Source organism: Trichosurus vulpecula, chromosome 2 (genome assembly GCF_011100635.1).
Source record: "Trichosurus vulpecula isolate mTriVul1 chromosome 2, mTriVul1.pri, whole genome shotgun sequence".
Lineage (NCBI taxonomy): Eukaryota > Metazoa > Chordata > Mammalia > Diprotodontia > Phalangeridae > Trichosurus > Trichosurus vulpecula.
This window is the reverse complement of record NC_050574.1, coordinates 296,311,985-296,328,167: the sequence shown is the minus strand read 5'-3', so window position 1 is coordinate 296,328,167 and position 16,183 is coordinate 296,311,985.

Here is a 16,183-nt window from a genome sequence, read left to right as displayed (position 1 = left end):
TTGTTATTAAACATTGTACTAGAAATGTTAGTTTTATCAACAAGAGAAGAAAAAATAAATTGAAGGAATTAGAATAGGCAAATAAGAAACTAAGCTATCACTCTTTGCAGATGATATGATAATATACTTAGAGAATCCAGAGAATTAAGTAAAAAAAAACTACTTGAAATAATAAACAAATTTGGCAAAGTTGCAGTATACAAAATAAACCAACATAGATCACTGGCATTTTTATATATTACTAACAGGGCCCAGTAGTGGAAGACAGAAAAAGAAATTCTATTTAAAGTTACTCTAGATGTTATAAAGTATTTGGGAGTCTGCCTGCCAAGACAAACCCAGGAACTCCATCAACAGAAATGCAAAACACTTTTCACACAAATAAAGTCAGATCTAGATAACTGGAAGAATATCAATTGCTCATGGGTAGGCCAAGCTAATATAATAAAAATAGCCATTCTATCTAAACTAATTTCATTATTCATTGTCATACCAATCAAACTAAAAAAAATGTTTTGGAGAGCTAGAAAAAATAATAACCAAATGTACCGAGAAGAACAAAAGGTCCAGAATATCAAGGGAAGTTACGAAAAGAAATGCAAGGTGGCCTAGCCATACCATATCTAAAATTGTATTATAAAGCAGCATTATGCAAAACTCCTTGGTAGTGGCTAAGAAACAGAATGGCAGATCAGTGGAATAGGTTGGGTACACAAGACACAATAGTCAATGACCATAGTAATCTACTATGTGACAAACTCAAAGACTCTAGCTTCTGGGATAAGAGCTCGCTATTTAACAAAGACTGCTGGGAAAACTGGAAAGCAGTGTGGCAGAAATTAGGCATAGAACAACAACTTATACCCTATGCTAAGATAAAGTCAAAATGGGTACATGATTTAGATATAAATACTGATACCATAAGCAAACTAGGAGATCAATGAATAGTTTACCAGTCTGATTTATGGAGACTGGAAGAATTTATGACAAAAAACGGGATAGAGAACATTATGAAATACAAAATAGATTATTTTGATTACATTAAATTTTTCACAAAGAAAACAACTGCAACGAAGATTAGAAGGGAAGCCAAAAACTGGGAAACAGTTTTTACAGCCACTGTCTCTGATAATGGCCTCATTTCTAAAATATATAGAGCATGGAGTCAAATTTATTAGAACTCAAGTCATTTTGCCAATAGATAAATGGTCAAAGGATATGAATAGACAAGTTTTCAGAGGAAGAAATCAAAGTTCTCTTTAGTCACGTGAAATAAAAATGTTCTAAATCACTATTTATTAGAGAAATGCAAATCAGAACAACTATCAGGTTGCCTAACATGACAAAAGAGGAAAATGATACACGTTGGAGACAACATGGGAAATTTGGAACACTAATGCATTGTTAGTGGAGTTGTGAACTGATCCAACCATTCTGGAAAGCAATTTGGAACTATGCCCAAAGGATTATAAAACTATGCATACATTTTGACCCAGCAATACCACTACTAGGTCTGTATACCGAAGAGATCATACAAATGGGAAAAGGACCCACATATACAAAAATATGTCAAGCAGCGATTTTTTTTATTGTTTTTTTTGAGGGTCATATTTTTATTTAAATTTTAATTTATTTGTTTAACATATTTAGTTTTCGGCATTGATTTTCACATGAGTTTGAATTACAAATTTTCTCCCCATTTCTACCCTTCCCCCCACTCCAAGATGGCCTATATTCTGGTTGTCCTGTTCCCCAGTCATCCCTCCCTTCTGTCACCCCACTCCCCTCCCCCTTTTCCTTTCTTTCTTGTAGGGCAAGATAAATTTCTACACCCCATTGCCTGTGTATCTTATTTTCTAGTTGCATGCAAAAACATTTTTTTTTTTGTTTTTCAAAATCTGTTTTTAAAATTTTGAGTTCCAAATTCTCTCCCGTCTTTCCTTCCCACCCACCCTCCCTAAGAAGTCAAGCAATTCAACATAGGACACATGTGTATCATTGTGTATAACCCTTCCACAATACTCATGTTGTGAAAGACTAAGTATATTTTGCTCCTTCCCGACCCATCCCCCTTTATTGAATTTTCTCCCATGACCCTGTTCCCTTTCGATAGTGTTTGTTTTTGATTACCTCCACCCCCATCTGCCTTCCCCTCCATCATTCCCCCCTTTTTTATCTTCTTCCCTCTTCTTTCCTGTGGGGTAAGATACCCAATTGGGTATGTATGGTATTCCCTCCTCAGGCCAAATCTGATGAGAGCAAGGTTCACTAATTCCCCTGTCACCTGCCCTCTCCCCTCCTCCCACAGAACTGCTTCCTCTTGCCACCTTTAGGGGAGATAATCCACCCCATTTTATCTCTCCATATCTCCCTCTCTCAGTATGTTCCTCTCTCATCACTTAATTTGATTTTATTTCTTTTAGATATCTTCCCTTCATCTTCAACTCACCTTGTGTCTTCTCTCTCTCTCTCTCTCTTTCTCTCTCTCTCTATACATATATATATATATATAGATATAGATATATAGATATAGATATATAGATATATATACACATACACATAGATATATACATACATATACATTCACTTATACATATACATAAACATATACAGATATATATGCATATTCCCTTCAGCTACCCTAATACTGAGGTCTCATGAATCATACATGTCTTCATTCCATGCAGGAATGTAAACAAAACAGTTCAACTTTAGTAAGTCCCTTGCAATTTCTTTATCTTGTTCTTTTTCTTGATTACCTTTTCATGCTTCTCTTGATTCTTGTGTTTGAAAGTCAAATTTTCTATTCAGTTCTGGTCTTTTCACTGAGAAAGCTTGAAAGTGTTCTATTTTATTGAAAGTCCATATTTTGCCTTGGAGCATGATACTCAGCTTTGCTGGGTAGGTGATTCTAGGTTTTAATCCTAGCTCCACTGACCTCTGGAATATCGTATTCCAAGCCCTTTGATCTATTAGTGTAGAAGCTGCCAGATCTTGGATTATTCTGATTGTATTTCCACAATACTCAAATTGTTTCTTTCTGGCTGCTTGCAGTATTTTCTCCTTGATCTGGGAGCTCTGGCATTTGGCGACAATATTCCTAGGAGATTTCTTTTTGGGATCTATTTGAGGAGGCGATCGATGGATTCTTTCAATTTCTATTTTGCCCTGTGGCTCTAGAATATCAGGGCAATTCTCCTTGATAATTTCTTGAAAGATGATATCTAGGCTCTTTTTTTGATCATGGCTTTCAGGTAGTCCAATAATTTTTAAATTATCTCTCCTGGATCTATTTTCCAGGTCGGTGGTATTTTTCCAATGAGATATTTGACATTGTCTTCCATTTTTTCATTCCTTTAGTTCTGTTTTATAATATCTTGATTTCTCATAAAGTCACTAGCTTCCACTTGATCCAATCTAACTTTTAAAGTAGTATTTTCTTCAGTGGTCTTTTGGACCTTCTTTTCCATTTGGCTAATTCTGCCTTTCAAGGCATTCTTCTCCTCATTGGCTTTTTGGAGCTCTTTTGCCATTTGAGTTAGTCTATTTTTTAAGGTGTTGTTTTCTTCAGTGTATTTTTCAGTATTTTTGGGGGTCTCCTTTAGCAAGTCATTGACTTGTTTTTCATCGTTTTCTCCCATCCTTCTCATTTCTCTTCCCAATTTTTCCTCTACTTCTCTTACTTGCTTTTCCAAATCCTTTTTGAGCTCTTCCATGGCCTGGGACCAGTTCATGTTTTTCTTGGAGGTTTCTGTTGTAGGCTCTTGAACTTTGTTGACTTCTTTAGGCTGTATGTTTTGGTCTTTCTTGTCACCAAAGAAAGAATCCAAAGTCTGAGACTGAATCTGGGTGCGTTTTCACTGCCTGGCCATATTGCCAACCAACTAACTTGACCCTTGAGTTTTTCAGTGGGGTATGACTGCTTGTAGACTAAAGAGTTCTATGTTCCACGTTTGGGGGGGAGGTGCCAGCTCTGCCACACCAGCACTCCTCCTTGCCCAAGAACCCCCAATCTGAACTGTGCTTAAATCATCAGCAGGCTGTGCACTCCTACTCTGATCCGCCACTTAATTCCTCCCACCAGGTGGGCCTGGGGCCGCCCCACCTCCGCTGCCCCCAGGGCTGGAAGCAGAACCGAACCGCGAACTCCTTCCACTCCCACAGCTTTTCCCACTAACCTTCTCCACTGTCTTTGGTGTTTGTGGGTTGAGAAGTCTGGTAATTGCTGCAGCTCACTGATTCAGGGCGCTAGGGCCCACTCTGCCCGGCTCCTGGTCTGGTTGGTCCACGCCGCTCAGGCTGGGCTCTGCTCCACTCCGCTCCCAGCTCCCAGCTCCCTGTGGGATACACCTCACCCAGTGACGATCCAGGCTGTCCTGGGCTGGAGCCCTGTTTCCCTCTGCCATTTTGTGGGTTCTGTCATTCTAGAATTGGTTCAGAGCCATTTGTTATAGGTTTTTGGAGGGACTCGGCAGGGAGCTCACGATAGTCCCTGCTTTCCAGCCGCCATCTTGGCTCCGCCCCCCTCAAGCAGCTATTTTTGTGGTGGCAAAGAATCGGAAATCAAGGGGACTTCCATCAATTAGGGAATAGCTGAACAAGTAGTGGTATATGAATGGAATGAAAAATTAATGTGCTATAAAAAATGATGAACAGGTGGATTTCATAAAAACCTGTAAAGACTTATATGAACATTGTACATAGTAATAGTAACATTGTATAATGAATCACTTCAATAGAAATCATCAAAACTGCTTGGTACTGGCCAAGAAATCAAGTGGTGAATCAGGGAATAAATTAGGTACACAGGACACAGTAGTCAATGTCTATAGTAATCTACTCTTTGACAAAACCAGGGAGTCCAGCTTCTTGGATAAGAATTCACTATTTCACAAAAACTCCTGGGAAAACTGGAAAACAGTATGTCAGAAACTGGGCACAGACCAATATCTTACAATGTGTACCAAAATGAAAGTCAAAATGGGTTCACAATTTAGATACAAAGGCTAATCCATAAGCAATTTTGGAGAGCAAGGAATAGTTTACCTGTCAGATTTATGGAGAAGTGAAGAATTTATGACCAAACAAGAGATAGATAACATTATGAAATGCAAAACAGATAATTTTAATTATTTTAAATTGAAAATTTTTTTCAACGAAGAAAGCCAATTCAACAAAAATATTAGGAGGGAAACAGAAAACTGGGAAAAAAATTTTACAACTAGTGTGTCTGATAAATTCCTCATCTCTAAAATATACAGGGAACTATGTCAAAATTCTAAAAATACAAGTCATTCCTCAGTTGATAAATGGTCAAAGGATATGGACATGTATTATTCAGAGGAAGAAACTAAGGATATCTATAGTCATAGGAAAAAAAAATGTTCTAAATCATTGTTGATTAGAGAGATGCAAATCAAAACATCTCTTAGGTACCATATCTCTCCTGTCAGATTGGCTAACATGACAAAACAGGAAAGTAATATATCCTGGAGAAGATGTGGGAAAATTAGAAGAGTATTACATTGTTGGTGGAGTTGTGAACTGATTCAAACATTCTGGAGAATAATTTGGAACTATGCCTGTAATACCAAGTAAAGTGGGACTTTTGTTGTTCTTTGTTTTGGAGGGCTTCTCAGCACTAAGGCAATCAAGTACTTTTGGGTCTCAATGTCCTGAGACTGTATTGTATGTGGAGCTATGGAGCAGGAATGAAGAGCTACCTTCATACAGACCCAGCAGAAGCAGTTTGTGAGATGAGAGAAAAAGAAGAGAGCTGGCCATGTACCAACCCAACAAGAGAGGAGAACTGCCTATGAGCTGACCTTGGTGAAGGGAGAACAAAAGCAGAGAGCTGCCTACATGTGGATTCAGGCAGAAGCCAGGAATGGCTGGCTCCTGCTGCAAGAAGGGGAACCCTACAGCTCGGAATTGAGCACTAGGGAAAGTTAACATCTTTGCAGCAAGGTGCTGAGTGTGCTTTTTTGCTGCCTTCCCCTGAGACAATTGCTTAGGACCCAGGGGGAGGGTGAAATTGTCTATGATGGGTGGGAGGAAGTGTGGTAGACCCCCAATGACTCCATCCTGTTGGCTTTGTTGCCCAGCTGCCCCTCATGACCTGAAAGTGGTGGGGGGAGTGGAGCAGTGTGGGGAGGACACATCCCAAAGAGAGTTTTATTTGGACTTTGGGGACTTTATTGGGACTTTGCTCATTAAAGCCTGCTGGTACCTGAGGGTAGCAGGAGAAAGTCTGCAACAGCAGTGTGGGGAGAAGGACACATCCTCAATAAAGACTTGACTTGGACACTCTGTATTGACTGAACAGATTGTAACTTGCTGTGACCTAAGGGTTGAAGGTGTTTGTGTTTTTGGCCACTCCTTAAGGATGAAAAGTTTTGCTAGGTAAGACCCTGACCTGGGACCCTCTGCTTGTGTAAACAAGTGTTTTGGGGAATGCTCCTGAATGACATGTTTTGCTTAAGGATGTTGCTGTGAATGTTATGTTTAGTTTATTGAACAATGTGGGGTTCCAAAGTATAATGCCTCCATTTGTTCCAGGATCCATGGCCATTTAGATTTTTTAGCCCAAGGATCCTAGAGGGGTGGAGATGTAATAGCAAGTAAAGTGGGACTTTTTTGTTGTCTTTGTTTTTGGACTGCTTCTCAGCACTAAGGTAATCAAGTGCCTTTGAGTCTTGCCTTTGTTTGAATCAAGAGTCATTAATTGGAAACAATATATATGATGGGTTGATAGTGATCAAATATCTTTCTCACACCCTTTTCCTAAATAGATGTTAAGACTTAGGTCTACATACTTTTGTTAAGAAGGCAGTAAGCCACAGGGCCCTAAACAGGGTATATATGCTTTGAGGTTGGCATTTTGATTTGGGCACACACTCATCCGAAGACTGTTGGTGTGAAGACATCATCACATTTATTATTCAATATTGTAATAGTAATGTTGGTATGGCAATAATAGAAGAAAAAGACATTGAATGAATCAGAAGAGGCAATGACAAAACAAAACTATTGCTCTTTGCAAAATATATTATGAGTAGTTATAGAATTCTAGATCAACTAAAAATCTAGTTGAAATAATCAAAAACTTAAGCAAAGTCACAAGACATAAAATGTGCTCAAATAAATTATCAGCATTTGTACTTATTACCAACAATATCCAGCATCAAGAGATAGATAGGAAAATCCCATTTAAAATAATTGTAGACTACATAAAATGCTAGGGAATCTACCTGCCAATATAAAACCAAGAACTATATTAACACCATGATGAAATACTTTTCTTATGAATAAAATCAGAATGAAACAATTTAAGGATCATTAATTTGCATGGTTGCCAACCCAATATTCACTACCATGCCAATCAAACTACCAATAATTATTTGATAGAGCTAGAAAAATTAACAACAAAATTCTTGTGGAAGAAAAAAAATAGTTAAGAATTTTAAAGTAATGAAAAAAGTAATTGAAGGAAGGTAGCCTACTTATACCAGATCTCAAACCACTTTACAAAATGGTAAAAATCAAAGAAATCAGTTAGTAACAAAAAAATAGAGTGATGGGTCAGTGGAATAGATGAGACAAACAATAAATAGAATTAAATGACCATAGTAATCTATTGTTTAATAAATGCAAACATCCAATCTTTTGGGAACAAAAAAAATCATTATTTGACAAAAATTGCTGGGAAAACTGGAAAGCAGTTTGACAGAAATCAGGTATAGATCAACATCTCACACAATATACACAGATAAGATACCTGCTACTTATTTTAGACATAAAGGACAATATCTTAAGCAAATTAAAGGAGCATGGGATAGTTTATCTCTCAGATCTATTGATAAGGGAAGAATTTATGACCAAATAGGAGACAGAGAGCTTTATAGGTTGCAGAGTAGATAATTTTGAATACATTAATAAGTATTTGCACAAACAAAAGCAATGCAGCCAAGATTAGAAGGAATGCAGAAAACTAGGGGTTGGGAGAGATTACATAAAGTTTCTCTGATAAAGGCCTTATTTCACAAATATAGAGAGAAGTGACTGTATTGGGAATCAAGACGGGCTCTTAGCACTTATTCAACCAAGTGCCCTTGAAGAGTCTGGCCTTTGTTTCCTGGATTAAATTAGAAGTCTTCCATGACCTCCTTGCCTCAAGAGAAAAGCCTAGTTTACATGGGTTTGAGTGACATGTTTGCGACATAAGAGGGTTTTAGACCACATGGGTTTAAGTTGCATTTTTGTGATGATTTTAGGTAACATTGGTAAGTCGCATGTGTGACTCACCTTTGACCCTGAAAAAGATATATAAAACCAGAGGTTGACTTTCTTTTTTCAGAGCTCTGAGCTGCAGCAGTAGTGATGCATAACTCTGAGTCAGCTGTTGTCGAGCTCCTAGCTGAACTCAGATGTTGGTAACTATGAATTGTATTTGGTCTGTTTATAAATGTATGTTTGTAATTTGTTTTTATTTGTTCTGAAATTCAGGGTGCTGGCTTTTCCCCCTGAACTAAGTGAATGATATTTGTATGCTGGATTAAAGTGAGATTATTAACCCCTTAATGTTGCTTTTCTTGGTAAAGCAGATCAAAAGAACCTGGGCTTGCAGCATTCTGTGTGCTGGTTGTTGTTGGTTTTACACCCCCACAGCAGCTGCTAGCTAAACTGTTACAACAATGAGCCAAATTTATAAGAATACAAGTTATCCCCCAATTCACAAATGGTCAAAAGATACAAACAGGTAGTTTCTAGACAAAGAAAACAAAGCTATCTATAGTCACATGAAAAATGCTCTAAATCTTTATTGATTAGAGTAAGGCAAATTAAAATTTTTTGAGGCAGTACCACAAAACCATATTGGATAATATTACAGAAGAGGAAAATGACATATATTAGAGGAGATTGGGAAAACTGAGACACTAATGCACTGTTGGTAGAGTTGTTTGAACTATGGCCTAAGGGCTATCAAACATTACATACCCTTTGACTGAAGATTACCACTACTTGGTCTGTATCTGAGAGAAGGGGGGGAATAAAAGGAAGGAAAGAAGGAAGGAAGGAAGGAAGGAAGGAAGGAAGGAAGGAAGGAAGGAAGGAAGGAAGGAAGGAAGGAAGGAAGGAAAGAAGGAAGGAAGGAAGGAAAGAAGGAAGGAAGGAAGGAAGGAAAGAAGGAAGGAAGGAAGGAAGGAAGGAAGGAAGGAAGGAAAGAAGGAAGGAAGGAAGGAGGGAGGGAGGGAGGTAGGGAGAGAGAAATGGTGCCTATCTGTACAAAAGTGTTATAGGAGAATTTTTGTGGTGCAAAGAATTGGAAATTGAGGAGATGTTAATCAATTTGGGAATGGCTGAAGAAGTTATGGTTCATGAAATGATGCAAACTGAAGTGAAGAGAACCTGGAGAATTTTGTACCTAGTATGAGGAATATTGTATAAAAATCAACTCTGAATAACTTAGCTTTTCTCAGCAATGCAATGATTCAAGATAATTTTGTAGAACTTATAATGAAAAATGCAATCCATCTTCAACAGAAAAAAAATGATGGAATCTGAATGCAGACTGAAACATACTAAAAGAAATGCCTTCATTTTTCTTGGTTTTATTTTCTCCAGTTTCTTTTACAACATGGTTTATACAGAAATATGTTTTATATAACTGCACACATAGAACCTGTAACCAATTGCTAGCCTTCTGAACAAGGGGTGAGGGGAGGGAGAAAGAGAGAAAATTTGGAACTCCAAATTTAAAAAAAAATAATGTTAAAATGTTTTGATATGTAATTGGGAAAATTAATATTTTAAAATAGGTGAAATTTGGGAGAAGGGCAGGAAATATTGGGCAATGTTGCAAATAACACAGAAGGAGAGAAATGTGAGGTGTATTTTTGGGAACAGTGAATCAACATTTTGGTAGAAGCAAAGAATAGATAAAAGGATAAAGACAGAGTAACAACACATTGTAGAGGAATATAAATGTGACTCCACTCATTAATTGAAGAGTTAATTAGAGGGTAATTAATGCTGCCCTCTTGCCTATCTGTCTTAGTTGGTCAGTAGATCTATTTGTCTCTCTGTCTCTGTCTCTTTCTCTCTGTTCCTGTCTGTCTGTCTCTCTCTATATATATGTATGCTTATACGTACGTATGTGTATTATTTAATTTTTTCTTAACTAGATCCTTGACTATGTTCTTTGACAATGAAACTAATTATACAATGACCATCATAACAATTAACTAAGGAAAAAAAAACAAACTACCAAAAGGCATTAAATAAGTGGAGAGATTGAGAAAGGAAGAGAAAAAAGGAAGGAAGAGATTACTTGTGACAAACTAGTAAGAAAATATGCTATACTCATGAGCACAAAAGACTTTTCAGATGTTAAAGCACTGAGGACTAATCAGAAGAACTCAGTGGAAATGGAAGAGTGAGGGACACTTCTTTCAAAGCCACAGAGCCTAAGGAGGAGGGTAGCAAGGGCATTCTGAATTCTTCCTAAGTCTGTTAACACATACATTATTTCAAGATAATGGAAAGGCACTCTGTTAGTATAATCTTTTAAGAATGAAGGCAGGTGAACTGACATCCAATACTAACTACATCCTATATTTAAATAGAACCTTTTAGACTGATCATTTCTGGGCTAAACAGATTTAATAGGAATCTGAAGGACAGCTAAGATGGGATACATTCTAGATTCACACAGATACTCCACTCTCCCTCTCTATCCTGAGCTGAACTTCGAGTTTCTTTGAAAAAAGTAAGAGGGTGGGAATGGGGAAAAGGAAGGAGAAAGGGAATTGCATTGAAAAGGGAAGAAAAATAGGGGTTAAATTTGGCCCAAACATGGCAAAAAAGCCAGGAGGGGAGGCAGAGAAACTGTTTTACAGGTGTAAGACACACACTCCTTATATTAACACTTTTTAGCATCTTATATTTTTGTGTAATATCAACAAGTACTTAACTGATTTGCCCAGAGTCAGTGAGGTATCAAAGGTGGGATAGCATCTAAAATCTTTCTGCCTTCAAGTCCCTCTCCCTTTCTTTCCTTTGACACTGACAACTACTATCACCAGTTCTCCCAGTCACTTCGCCACATGATGCCTATACTTTTTGACTTCAAATCATCATACTTTGACTCTTCCAGACACCTAGAAAATATAAACAGACACTACCCAGACTTTTTCACTTATATCTCCTCGAATTGCACTGCTCTATGTATTTTCATTCATTTTTTCTCATGCTTGGAAAGCATGCTCTCATCTTAGTCTTTTAAAATGACTACTTCACTTTAAAATGTTCAGATATTATCTCTCAATCTTCCAATACGAGTTTTCTCCCTAAAATGATCATATTATCTTGTATTCTTTACTTTTCTTTTCTCTTCCTTTTTCATTCTTTTATTTCTAATCCTTTTTTCATTCCTTCTTTTTTCTTCTTTCTTTTGTCATCCTTTCTTTTTTCTTTCTGTGTTTTAGCACTGTATAATCTAGTAAGATACTATTTATCACAATGAAAAAGAAAAAACGAAATAGATTATTTTAAAGAGACATGAAAAAAACTGAGGTTTGATGAGCAAAAGGAACAAAGCCACTGTAGTTTATACTGTAACATTAACATTGCAAGAATGTTTAAAACATGGATAAAATGAAGAAGAATGAAATGAGAAAAAACAGAACAATATAAAAGATCTGATCCAATTCTTATGTGGAAAAAATGCTCTAAATCACTAATAACTAGACAAATGTAAACTAAAACAACTCTAAGGTACCAACTCATACTCACTATATTGATTAAAATAACAGAAAAAGAGAATTACAGTTATAAGACATGGGATATTAGAAAATATGTATGACTATGCCCTGTTGGTAGAGCTGGAACCTAGTTCAACCATTCTGGACAACAATTTGCAACTGTGCCCCAAGGTCTACGAAATTTTACTCACACTTCAACTCAGCAATACTGATATTATGTCTATCTCAAGGAGATCAAAGAAAAATGAAAAAGACCCTTATTTCTAAAAAAATATTTATAGTAATCCTTTTTGTGAAGGTAAAGAATTGGAAACTGGGGGGATATTCATCAGTTGGGGAATGTTATAATATATGAATGTGATAGAGTATAATTATGATACACAAAAATAATGAGAAAAAAAAATGGAAAACTTATACAAACTGATTCAAAGTGAAGTAAGAAGAACCAGAAGCCCATGATTAATTGTGAAACATTTAGTAACTCTGATCAATACAATAATCCACCACAATTTCAAGGGACTCATGATTTCAAATACTGTCTATGTCTAGATAGAAAAAGAATGGTCTCAGGTTGTAGATTGAAGTATTTTTCCCCCGTTTTTCTTGCTTTGGGAGGACAATTAATTTGGAAATATGTCTTACATATCATCACACGTATAATGGATATCATATTTCTTGCTTTCTGAATAGGTGGAGGAAGAGGATAGAGGAAGGGAGGGAGAGAATTTGAAAGTAAAAATTAAATTAAATTGAAATTAAAAAATAAAAGTAAAGACAAATTTAAAAAGCCAATAGAAATAAAATTAACAGAGTGCTACATAAGAAAGTACAAAGAAAAAATATTCCAAGCAATTTCATAACTGATGAACAGGATAGACCAAATTTATAGATATTCCCCTGGGAATGAATATGGTAATAGTGAAACACAACTAATTATCACATTTTACCTTTTCCCCCTTTTACAAAATGTATATCATCAGAAGATTCAGAGGCTCAAGCTACTTGCTTCAGAGGCTTATTAAAAGTATAGTGTGATGACAAATTATTCTTCTCAGGTATGTCGACTTCACAATGAATGCTAATATACATTTACATTGGCATTGACAGTGACAGTGAAAAGGAGAAGACCAAAAGGCTATGAAATGAAACTATCAATAGCAATTTCCTTTTTAAAATTACCTTTCACTTGCTCTAGATGGGCATTCAGTTCTGAGGAGAAAAGTCTTTATGCTACATGACAGAGACATATAAAAGTGCAAATAACAGAGTATAAAGGTAGGACAGAGACTGTTATTCCAAGATAAGACACTCTACCTTAAAAAGAGTGTTTTCCTGATGCTTTTTTACCTCAATGCTATTTGCTAATAGCCCATACTCTTTGATTCAATTTTACCTTGTGATAATAACAGAAAAAAACACACTTAGACAACATACACCCAAACAATAACCCCTTCTTCCAACATGTGTAGTATTTTGCCCTCAGAGTGTGTCTCCTTTCTGTGAAAAAAGGAGTTTACATCAATGGCCAATATTGGTCATGACACTTAATTGAGGTTCATCAACCTTTTAGTGTTGCTTTCATTTATATCATTGAAATCATAATGTATATTGTTTTCCAGATTATATTTTATGACATTTAAGTTCATTCAAGTGTTCCCATTATAACTACTTTTAACAGTAATTTGTGACTTACTAAGTCTGAACACTGAAAGTTTCCTTTGAACCATTGTTCAAATCACCGTTTTTGGCTATTAATGGCTCATATTCATTTGTGACATATTATAAATTCAACTAGCCTACTATATCTAAGTAGTTCCAGGCTCTATGCCTGACCATCATTTCCTGGACTACATCACATACAGCCATACACAAAAGCTATCTTGTCATTAACCCTGCCACTGCCTTGTTTGTCATCACTTAGGTGAGTATTTTGAGAATGGCCAATCAGAAAACATGCCCTTTGCCCAGTCCCACAGAGTCAACCTATTCTGTTTTAGAACTCCTTCCCTGAGGTCAAACTGATTTTATTGCTACCCATCCAGAAGCTTAACTTGTAAACAATGACGAGTAACCCGCAAGGCCCAAACTAGACCATAAAATCAAGATTCTCATTCCATCTGACACATTGGCACTGGTTTTATCTACCCTGTCATCTCTACTGAAATACTACTCCTTCCTTAGTTACCTTTTGCTAATTATATACTACCATTGTTTCTGAAAAGGATATGTTAAATTGACTGCTCTGTGGTTCAACTGATGACATCTGTGACTTTCTAGACAATCCCTTCCCCATCCTGTACTCTGATATGAGTTATCTTTCTTTATTTGAAAATAAATTCCTTAAGTCCCTGGGCTCTATCCCTTTTGCATTTTTATCCTCAAGGCTTAGCAAAGCACCTGGAACATATTAAGTGTCTCATGAATTTGTTTTCATTCATTTGCTCATTCATTCACTTATCCATTCATTCAACATATCCAAATCATTCTTCCCAGGCCAAAAGACTTTTTCCTCTTCTCCAAGCAGGCTACTCTTCTCAGTGTTATCCTAATAGACATTACACTTCAATTCTAGATCTATGCTTTTTCTAAAGCACTCTGCCGGAAATGCCCTCCCTTCTCTCATCCATTCCTCTAAATCCAATTCATATTTGAAGCACCAGCTTAAGCCCTTATCTTCTTCATGGTGTGTTTGGACAATGCTTTAGCTCAAATTGATGTCTCTCTTCTTTGAAGTTCTGTTGTACTGATAGTACCACACTCTTTAACACTTAATAAATCTCCTGGGTACAGTTATTCATCCTCTCTAGATGGTAAGCTCCTTAAAGAGTTGGAGGCATACTTCAAGTTGTTTTTTTGCCCCACTTTATACATATCATATAGCCAGCTGTCAATCAACATTTATCGCTTTCTTTGTGGATCTTCTTTTTGATGCTACATCATACATTCCTTTAACAATTTCACATAATTCTCAATATCAAAATTAAAGTAAGATAGTTTTCTTAGTTTTCTCATTCATATCCAAATCACAGTCTTAAAAATGAATAGCTACAAGAGGAAGTGAAACTATGAATGTCATGAAGTCTAAATTTTATTTATTTGTTTCAATTCCTTTTAAATTCTGCAGGATACTAATTACAATTCTACACATATGAATCATTTTTCTTGAAGAATCTGAAAAAGAAAATCTATTCCATAAGCAGAATTTTTTTCTTGGTGTAAACAAGGGTTTTCTCTACCCTCTCCTGTTTTTCCATAAAAAATGATGATAATAGGACTTATCAAAATTCAACTTTAAAAAGTAGTCCTACTAAAATAGTTTTTTACATTCAACATGTTGTTTGTTTGGAATATTTTTAAACATGTCTTACCTGTATATCAACATCTACTACACTTGTGATTTTAGGTACAATTTGAATATAAGTACATCATGATTTCATAAAAAAATTGATTAATAGTTAATGCAAAAAAGTTCATGAAAAAACAACAGCATGTGAGGAAAATTAATGTATAATTTTGGATTTGCAGGGGAAATCTAAAAGTATAATGTGAAATGTTATATAGGTAGATGATATATATTTTCATATATTCAATTTTTCAAATGCTTCTTGAGGTACGTTGGTCAATAAAATGCTTACAATGGTATGAATACATTATAATAATTATATATAATATAATAATAATACATTAGTGGGAAAGGTGGACAGTGACATGGTTTATATCATGCTCACTTCAGCACCAGGAACACCTGAGTTCAAATCCTCATTTGAATCTATTGGATATGGATCTTCAGCAAAGCACTTAACCCCTCAATGTCTTAAAACACTTTCTAAAATCATAAATTATAAATAATTCCTAACCTGTACTGGTAGAGGGAGTTCCCTTACCTGGGAGTTCCCTATGCTATTGAAATGACAGGTCCATTTTCTATCCCGTCATGATAATAGTATTATAAATAAGAGAAGGACTTCTTTCCAAATCTAGACTTATACAAGCACATACACACACACACACACACACACACACACACACACACACACATATATATACATTTATATACATTTATACACACACATTTATATATGCTTATATATTATATAATATATAATTTTGTTATATTATTTTATTATGTTATTATATTATGTTATACATATATATTATTTACATATTATATATTTACATATAGTATACATATATATATGATAACATTTTGATTTTAAATGAAATCATTGCCATGATCCTACCTGTCTTGCCCCAATCTCCAATCTGATCTCCATTCGTACATCTCCAAACGCTTCTCAGACATCTCTAACTGGATGTGCAGAAGACATCTTGGACTCAATATATGCAAAACTGAATTCATTATCTTTCTTTCAAACTTCTCCCCTCCTCCCCCTTCCCTATTATTTTAGAGAGGAATATTA